Source organism: Mobula birostris, chromosome 13 (genome assembly GCF_030028105.1).
Source record: "Mobula birostris isolate sMobBir1 chromosome 13, sMobBir1.hap1, whole genome shotgun sequence".
Classification (NCBI taxonomy): Eukaryota; Metazoa; Chordata; class Chondrichthyes; order Myliobatiformes; family Myliobatidae; genus Mobula; species Mobula birostris.
The window spans coordinates 30,265,235-30,274,191 of record NC_092382.1 but is presented as its reverse complement, the minus strand read 5'-3'; the positions used below and the strand labels follow the sequence as shown (position 1 = coordinate 30,274,191).

The 8,957-nt window shown below is 48.5% G+C and overlaps 1 protein-coding gene across 4 annotated transcripts in view; it reads left to right on the top strand.

Moving 5' to 3' along the window:
• The first annotated feature begins 5,538 nt into the window (after window positions 1-5,538).
• The window catches only part of LOC140208683 (NACHT, LRR and PYD domains-containing protein 3-like), a 44,903-nt gene continuing 41,484 nt past the window's right edge, over window positions 5,539-8,957 (top strand). For 3 of the 4 annotated variants that reach the window (XR_011888870.1, XR_011888869.1, XM_072277540.1), the window contains exon 1: window positions 5,541-5,690. The gene's annotated coding sequence lies outside the window, so the exon portion shown is untranslated. Of the gene's footprint in view, window positions 5,691-8,957 lie in introns of all 4 variants that reach the window. The other variant, XM_072277542.1, reaches the window with a different exon arrangement.

Here is an 8,957-nt window from a genome sequence, read left to right as displayed (position 1 = left end):
GGGAGCGGGAGTTTGGGGTAGGCGGAGGTGGGAGACCCAGACGGGGAGGAAGAGACTGGGGGGCGATGGGTGAGGAAGAGAGGGGGTGGGTGGGAGAGAGATGGGGAGAAAGAGGAGAGGCGGCAGAGAATAGTTGATAAAGGGAGAGTCAGACGGGGGGGAGAGAGTGGTGGAAGTCAGAGGGTAGAGAGAGGTGGGAGGGAAATGTGAGAGGCTGGAGATGAGAGAGGTCGGACAGGGAGGGAGAGAAAGGTGGAGAACAGAGGGGGGAGAGACGGAGAGGGGATGAGGGACAGAGAGGGGTGAACGAGGCAGAGGGGAGAGAGGGGGTGAGAGACGGAAAGGGGGAAAGGGGGGTGAAAGACAAAGTTGAGCAGAGAGGAGAGATAGAGTGTGGGAGAGTTGAGAGTGTGAGAGAGAAGAGGGGTAGTTCCGAGGGAGGGGTGAGAGGGGAAGAGATAGTGAGGGGGGGAGTGAAGAGGGAGAGATGGCCGGTAAGAAGGAGGAGGGGAAGAGTTGTTTGGGTATGGGGGTAAAGTCGGGGGAGAGGGAAGGAGCGCGTTGGGTGGGGAGAGAGGGGGAGTGTGGGAGAGGGAGATGTGTTTACAAGTGTTGGGGGGAGTGGAGAGAAATCTCTGGTAACTCCTGTCTCGGGAATGTAGCTTTCTCTTCACGGAACACATCAGGTTTCGGGTGACGGTTCCCTGAAAGTGGGGAGACGGAGAGGGGGTGACAGGGGTGACAGGTTTTGGGTGACGGAGAGGGGGTGACAGTGGTGATGGAACACACCAGGTTTCGGGTGACGGTTCCTTGAAAGTGGGGTGACGGGGAGACGGGGCGGTGAAGGCGGCGTTCGGCATCCCCGCCATCGTCGGATCGGACACCGGGAACAGGAGACCGGAGATCCTGGGGATTTACGGGGATGTCGCCGGGACTGGAGGGACTGAGTTACGGAGAGAGGTCGGGCGGGTTGGGAATTTATTCCCGGGAGTGTCGGGGTGACCTGACAGGGGTGTGTAAAACCACCAGGGGCACAGACAGGGTGAACGAACACAGACATTTCCCCAGGGTCGGGGAATCGAGAACCAGAGGGCGCAGGTTTTAGAGATTTAATAGGGGACTCCGAGGGGAAACTGTTTCACCCAGAGGGTGGCCCGTCTGTGGAAGGAGCTGCCGGGGGAGGGGACGCTACAACCGAGGGGAGGGGGGGTTCTGAGGGAGCTTGGCGTGGAGGGAGGGAGCGCTACCGGGAGGGAGGAAAGCGTCGCGGGAGAGGGGAAGGCCGAGTGGAGATCTCCGGGGGTTGAGGGGGTGTTGAGGGCTGGTTCGCCAGTGTGTTGGGTGTGCGGGGGTGTCGGGGTGCGGAACACTCACCATCCGGCACCCGGTGTAGCAGTACCCGATGCAGGGGAAGACCCGGACGGTCAGCGAGTACAGGATGACGGCGGGAGTGCAGGCGAGAGCGCAGATCACATTCGCGACCAGGCAGGCGATGGTCTGTCGCAGAGAGAGAGAGAGAGAGAGAGAGAGAGAGAGAGAGAGAGAGAGAGAGAGATAGACTGAGAACGACAGAGAGAAGGGGGTGGGGAGGGACAGTGATGGGACAGAGAGAGATAACGGACGGGGGGGGGATGGACGGAGAGAGAGAGAGAGACTGGAAAGGAGGAGAGCGGCGAGAGGAAGGCAGGAAAACGAAAGGAAGAGCGGATGGGAACAAGGGAGAGAGAGAGAGAGAGAGAGAGAGAAATTGGAAGGGAGAGGGGGAGAAAGGTGAAAATGGAGAGGAATGAGAGAGTGTGAATGAAGGGAGGAGGGACAGAGAGGGATAAAACCTGAGAGGGGGGAGAGAGAGGTGGAGGGATGAGAGAGGGGAGGGAGGGGGATGGGATGAAGGGGGGGGATGGGATGAGAGGGGGATGCGATAAGGGGGGAGGGGGGATGGGATGAGGGGGGGGATGGGATCTTAAAACTATGCCCTCCCCTCGTATTAGCCATTTCAGCCCAGAGAAAAAGATTCTGGTTATCAATATGATCAATGTCTCTCATCACCTTACACACCTGGATCAGGTCACAGAAAATACGTAACAGAAAATGGAAAGTTGTAAGACAAAACGGTTTTGTCAAGGGAATTTTTTGAGAGCTGCAACGGAACTGGTCTATCGGAATGTGTAAGAACTTCGGGTAATTAGAAGTCTACAGCCTAGAGAATAGAAGATGATATTTGTCTGGAAAAGTACTGAGATCTTGAAAGGTATAAATCGGGCATTTTTTTTTCTTCTGTAGTTGGGCAAGGTCTCTTATGCTGGGTTACAACATAAGATTTGAAGATAGAGACAAGGACATGGAGAGAGAGGAAAAAATACCGTTGGCATCTGCGTTTCTATGCAGCACTGTGTTGTATAGAGTTGCACAGTGATTGCGACACATATGTTTCGACTGTACCTCTTCCTAGAGATGCTGCCTGGCCTGCTGCGTTCACCAGCAACTTTGATGTGTGTTGCTTGATATTCCAGCATCTGCAGATTTTTCGTGTTTGCACAGTGATTGGTTGGGAATATTGTTTTGTCTCTTTTTTATATGTATCGTTATTTTTTAGCTTATTCATAATATGAATCCGCTGAAGCAATATCTTTTAACCTGTACTACGTGTACCGTGCCTGCTTTGCGGTACCTTTGCTGCTGAAACAAAAATGCACAAGGGACGAATTTTAAAATATTTTCGTCACGCATTGGTCTAGTCGGCAGGGTTGACCACAATGTTCCAGAAATAGCATGACGTAACCGAAGGGAAGACTGAGTTTAACGTAGTGGAGTGGACGGACAGCAGTCATGGATTGGGAGAACCGGCCAACATATTGCCCGTAAGTTGCCTTCCCGTGAGTTAAAGTGCAGTAATATCAATATCAGGGTATAGTCTCCACTGTGTTAAATAATAATCGGTTTTCTGATCAGGAGACGAGCAAGGATACGGCCTTATTGGACATGCTGTTGAAAATTAGTTACAACACGTATCAGAAGCAGAGCACCGACTGGCTACCCTCACCTCGAAAGTGAGGGCACTAGACCAGCGAAATACCACCTTGACACAATCTGTAAAATAAGCCCTCGAAGGGCTTGACAGAGGTAACAAAATACAGCAAACCGCTCGGACAGCATATTGATGAAACTCCTCTGCTCCCTCGTCAGGGCCTCCATGTCCATCTGCAACTGCAGTCCGCCGTTTAAGGTCAACAACTCGACATCTGACCAGAAAAACGCCTTATGCCTTGTTTGGCTCCTCATTTACTTGGATTGTCATTTCAGAGAGCGATACATTTGCACCACGAGATGCCCCTGTTCGTAAATGATACAACTGTTTACTGCAGGCCTTCAATTAATATTAGAACTCCCAAGTGCAATACCTCACCTCCTAACCTAATTTAAATCCATCTGCCATTTCTCTGCCCATAGCTGCAGGTAACGCGCTACATAACCGGGGTGTACGGGGTTTCAGGGAGGAGCAGCCCCTCTGGTGCGAAGACCTGTCCGACCTTACGGGGCAAGTTTTCCACTTTTGGTCCCAACCAGGTTCAGATAAGGACGAACTTCGGTGTTCTGATCTGTATATTGTGGAATCTGTGGAAGGTTCAGGACGCTGTGTAATTTACCCAATTTATCCCGCACGTTGGAAACGGTTTCTCGGCTGCACAAACTCACTAAGCCCGGTGCAGCTTAACACGCTCATTGCTTCTTGCACTGATTGCTTCTTACATTCGTTGCTTCTTGGTAATATTTCGTCATTGTTGCTGATGATACCAAGCACTGTAGAATATGGCAGTGCAGACGTCATTCAACAATTTGGAGAGCAGCGGTCTGAGTACAAAACCCTGAGTGGGTTTGGAGAGGGGTGATCAGCTCTCAGCGTAATGGAGCTTGTGATGTTTCTGCCAACACGGACTGGGTGGGGCTTTCGGTCAAGAAGTTTAAGCTCCAGTTACAGAGAGGAGTGTTGAATCTCAGCGAGGGTAGTTCACCCACCAGCCTTTGAGGGATGATCGTGTTAACGCCGAGCTGAGATATGTGAACAACATCCTAGCGTCCGAGGCATCGTCTTCTCGGTGTGACGAATTGGGTAGAAGGGCAAGATCATGACAGCATCAATGGAACCGTTTGAGCGGAAGGCGAACTGGAAATGATCCCATGTAACCGCGCGATATTTTATACGACCCATTACCACCCGCTCAAAGCACAGAATTACTGTTGAATTCAGAGCCACTGGGCGTTATCATTTAGCCCAGTTATCGTTGTTCTCCTGGGCACCGGAATCATGGCGGCTGCCTTGAAGCTTGAAGAGACAGTGGACTCTTTCGGAGAGATATAAAAGTTGTCTGTTAAGTCTTCTCTTTCCTGGGCCACATGGCCCATTGGCCACTAACTGGGTAAATTGTCCGACTCTGCGGATTTGCTTTGTATTTCCCTCGGTAGTGTCCTCCTCACCTCGGCTGCGGCCAGACAGAGTCCCTGTTCCTCTGGACAAAAGGAGGCTTTTCTTTCATTGTTCAATTGGTCAAATCGTGCATTGAAACGTGCATTCAGCCTACCAGAAATGGAGGCGACGCAGTTATTGACCTGTAGGGTTCACGGGTAATCTGTTCTGGTGTGTGTACCTTGTCACGTGCTCCGCGTGGCCCTGGTGTCACAGAGGAGTCTGCGCATTTTCTGTGCGCACTTCCGCATCTCCTCCCTGTTGCACGCTATCCGCTCTCATGCTTTCTGCAGGTTTGTTACATGGGAACATGAATGTTTAAGGGCAGACAGATTTGAGAAGGACAGAATTAGCTGGAACAGAGAAGCAGGACATGCTGGCAATTTCCCTGAGCAGTGGAGACAGGATCAAATAGAGTAGTTGCTGGAAATAGCGAATGCTTGCAGGAATGTGAAAATCACGGCAGTCCCGATGATTCGTATTTAAGTACTTCTGGACAGATATTAGAATCTCAGCAGTACACTTTCACTGGCTTTTTATTCTACTTGGGAGCAACGAAATAACCTCGCGCATAAAACAAAAAAAAAAAGAAAAAGAAGCACATCCGAAGTTGCTGTTGTTGAGAGAAATTGCGTTTAACACCATCATCCTCTCAGTACGAATCAACAAGCTTCAGACTTGGGCTCTGCACGTCTCTCTGCAACTAGATCCTTAGTTTCCTTAGCGGGAGAACACAGTCAATGCAGATCAGTACAAACGTTCTTCCTCGCTGAGACTTAACCCAAGCACACCAGAACGATGTGTTCAGTCGAATGCTGCACAATCTGTCATGTCTGTGTATGTGTATCTAAACATAGCCACAACATCTGTTGATATATTCGCATGTGCTTATGTACTTTTATTGGTAGAATCACAGCTGACGGCGAAAACTGCAAATACTTGTAAAATGTCATAAACCTATATGTATGTGTACATCCCGTGAGCCCTTTTCCCGCTCCCATTTTACCGCAGCTCTGCAGACTCTGCGGGTTTGTTTCCGAGGCCCCGCCCCCAGCTCTGGTGACGTATCAACTACAGTCCCGGCTTTCCTTCAGTTCTGTGTGGAAGCAGGTCGGCGGCGGCGGATCGTCTGCGGGGTCGGGATTGGGAGAGGACCATTACCCCAAGGGTCGGGAATCCGGGAAAGGATCCATTCTCCGACCGTGAAGGCATCAAGTTCTCATTGGTGAGTATTGAAACTGGTCTCAGCGTGCTCGCCTGTTATCGGGTAGTGATTCCCATTCACTTCTCCGTTCTGGCGGCCTCTCCACGCTTGCTGGTGAGAACATACCGGGGTCGGCCCGCGAAGTCGGTCTTTCACACCGAGCCGCATGAGGTGAGCCGCCGCTCAACCCCTATTGCTCTGGTCCTAGCAGCGGAATGAGGTGGTGATGCCGGGATTAAACCCATCCGTTGTGATATATTCCGGGAATTTTACTTCCATTACTCGCCTCGGTATCGGATCCAACGTTCATATGGATCGATAACTCTTTCACTTAATTACAGGGCTTAGGAAGCGTCCCTTCGGCTTGTTGTGTTTTTGCTGTCAGTGTTGCTTAAGCAGAGTAATTGCACCTTCGGGACACTGTTCCACGTATACGTTTCACCTTTATCCCGTTCAGACAAGACAGTGAGATCGAGGTCTGTCGCGACCTTTCGTTGTGGGATGACATCGTTTTGTTTTTGTTGTTGAATCCTTTCCACTGTTACGACATGCCGAATCGCAGCCAATATCTATAACCCAAATAATAAGGGAAATAAGCCTTTTCCATTTTTCTGGGTTTCTGAATAATTTGTAAACTTCAGTTAAACATCACTTCAGAATCCGTTTATTATGATCATGTACGGAGATACAGTCAAAATCCTGTCTTAAATACCATTCATTCAGATCAACACATTACAACAGTTCTTCGAGGCAATAATAGGGTATTATAAAGCACTTTTGCTGCAGAGAAAGTGCAGTGTAGTTCGGCATACGGTGCAAGATCAAATGGAGTTATATTCTGAAGTCAGGAGACTACCTTGTCGTAGTGGGATCAATTCAGTTTGCTTCTAACAGCAGCGTGGAAGCGGTCCCTGAGATCTGGTCGATGTGTTTTCCATGTTTTCAAGTCTTCAATGTGGGTGAAAGGCGAGAATGCCCAGGGTTATAAGGATCTTAGATAATGCTGTCTGCTTTATCGATGCCAAAGGAAGTGCACGCACAGTTCAGAGAGGGGAGTCTGGCTTCTGCCATGTCCTCAGCTGTGCCCACAGCTTTCTACAGTTTCTAGTAGTCAAGTGTAGAGCAGTAGCCATATGAAGTCGTTATGTATCCCGATGGGATACTTTTTATGGGGTGTTAATAAGGTTTGAGGAGGGGTAAAAAGGATAAGCCAAAGTTATTGTTATTTGATCTACAAACGTAGTTTTGTCATTTTCGTGTTTTTATATCGTATTATGAGCTACTATTTAGTATCTGTGTATTGCTGAATGACCACCAGTGATTGTCCTTGATCCCTCACACACGTTGTTTCATCTCCTCATTCATACACATCTTGTGCAAATTCTATCCAGCCCGTGACTACCTTCCTCAATGTCATATCAGCAATGACTCCTCTATCCTTTCTCTTACCTTGCACCGTTTATCTCGTTGAGCTTCCCAGGAATCGTTTTTTGTTAGCTGGAACTACCAGAGGTTTAATTGAATGCCGCACCTGGTAGGGTAAGAGCTACAAGCTACAAGCCCAGGGTATGACAGAAAACATTCCAGCATGGGTAAAGCAGTAGTTGATAGGCAGGAGACAAGGAGTGGGAATAAAGCGAGCCTTTACTCTTTGGCTGCGGGTGACAAGTTGTGTTTTGCAAGGGTCTGAGACAGGACCGATTCTTTTTAGCTTGTATGTCAATGATCTGGATGATTGGATTGAAGATTGTTGCAATGTTTGCAGACGATATGGAGAGAAGTGGAGGGGCAGGTATTTTTGAGGATGTAGAGAGGTTACAGAAGGACTTAAGAAGATTAGCAGAATTCGCAATGACATGACGAGTGAAATATAGTGTCGGGAAGGGCATGGTCATGCACTCTGGTAGAAGAAATGAAATGGTTTCCTTTTTTTTTAAATGGAGAGAAAATACAAATAACTGAGACGCAAAGGGGAACTTGAAAGACCTTGTACAGCATTCCCTAAAGGTTAATTTGCAGATTGGGTCTGTGGTGAGGAAGACAAATGCAATGTTAACACTCATTTCAAGAGGACTTGAATATAAAAGCAAGAATATAACGTTGAGACTTCATAAAGCACTGGCGGGGCCTCACTTGGAGTATTACGAACAGTTTTGGGCGGCTTATCTTATATTGGATGTGCTGAAACAGGAGGTGGTTCAAAGGAGGTTCACAAAAATGATCCAGGATTCAGCGGCTTGTTAAATGCGGAGCGTTTGATGACTCTGGGCCAATATTCACTGGAACCCAGAAGACTGAGGGGTGACCTAAGGAAAAACATATCGAGTGATAGATTGGCTGCGGACAGGACGCTTCCTCTGCCGGAGTAGACTAAGGCCTGACGTCACAGCTTCAGAATGGAGGGACGCCCTGTTAGAACGGGGATGAGCCGGAATCTCTTTAGCGAGAGAGTGGTGAATCTGTGGCACCCTTTGCCGTAGGCAGCTGCGGGGGCCGTTTATATGAATATTTGAAATAGTGATCGAAGGATTCTTCATTGGCCAGGGATTAAATGGAGGAAGGTAGAAGATTGGGGCTGAAGAAAAATTGATTAGCTGGGAGTAAATGGTAGGAGCAGACTAGATGTTCCAAATGGCCTAAATCTGCTCCTAAATCGATGCTCTTACAGTGTAAAAGCAACTATTACTGTTCTAGAGATTTACTTTTACAAAATTGCTGCAGCGTTATTATTTGTCCCAACGACCCTCGCAGCATGTGAGATTATTTGTTATTTCCATTTAGGGTTATTTTCGGTTCATTATCTTGAATATGTTTCTTGCATTTGTAGCTTTTGAAAACATTGTTTTGAAATGGACTTCGGTAGAATGCTCAGTTGTGATTTATTCCCCTACAGCGCAGAAACAGGTCTCTCAGCCCATCTAGACCGTTAAGTTTTCTGCTTGGGCCATCCACTTGCACCCAAATCACAGCCCTCAATACTTCTCTCATCGATGTACCCGCGCAAACTGCGCTGAAATGCTGCAAATGAACCTGCATCTACCAGTTCCGCTGGGAGCTGATTCCACATTCGCAACACCTTCTGAATGAAGTAGCTCTGATCTGATTCCCCTTAAATATTTCAATTGTCACCCTAAATTCATGACCTTACCAAAACTAAGGGGAAAATACCTTCATGCATTCACTCTATATAGACCGTTATAATACGGTATACCTCTATCAGGGGCTCCCAACCTGACGACAAAGGACCACTCGATTAATGGAGGGGGACCTTGGCGTAAACAAAAGGTT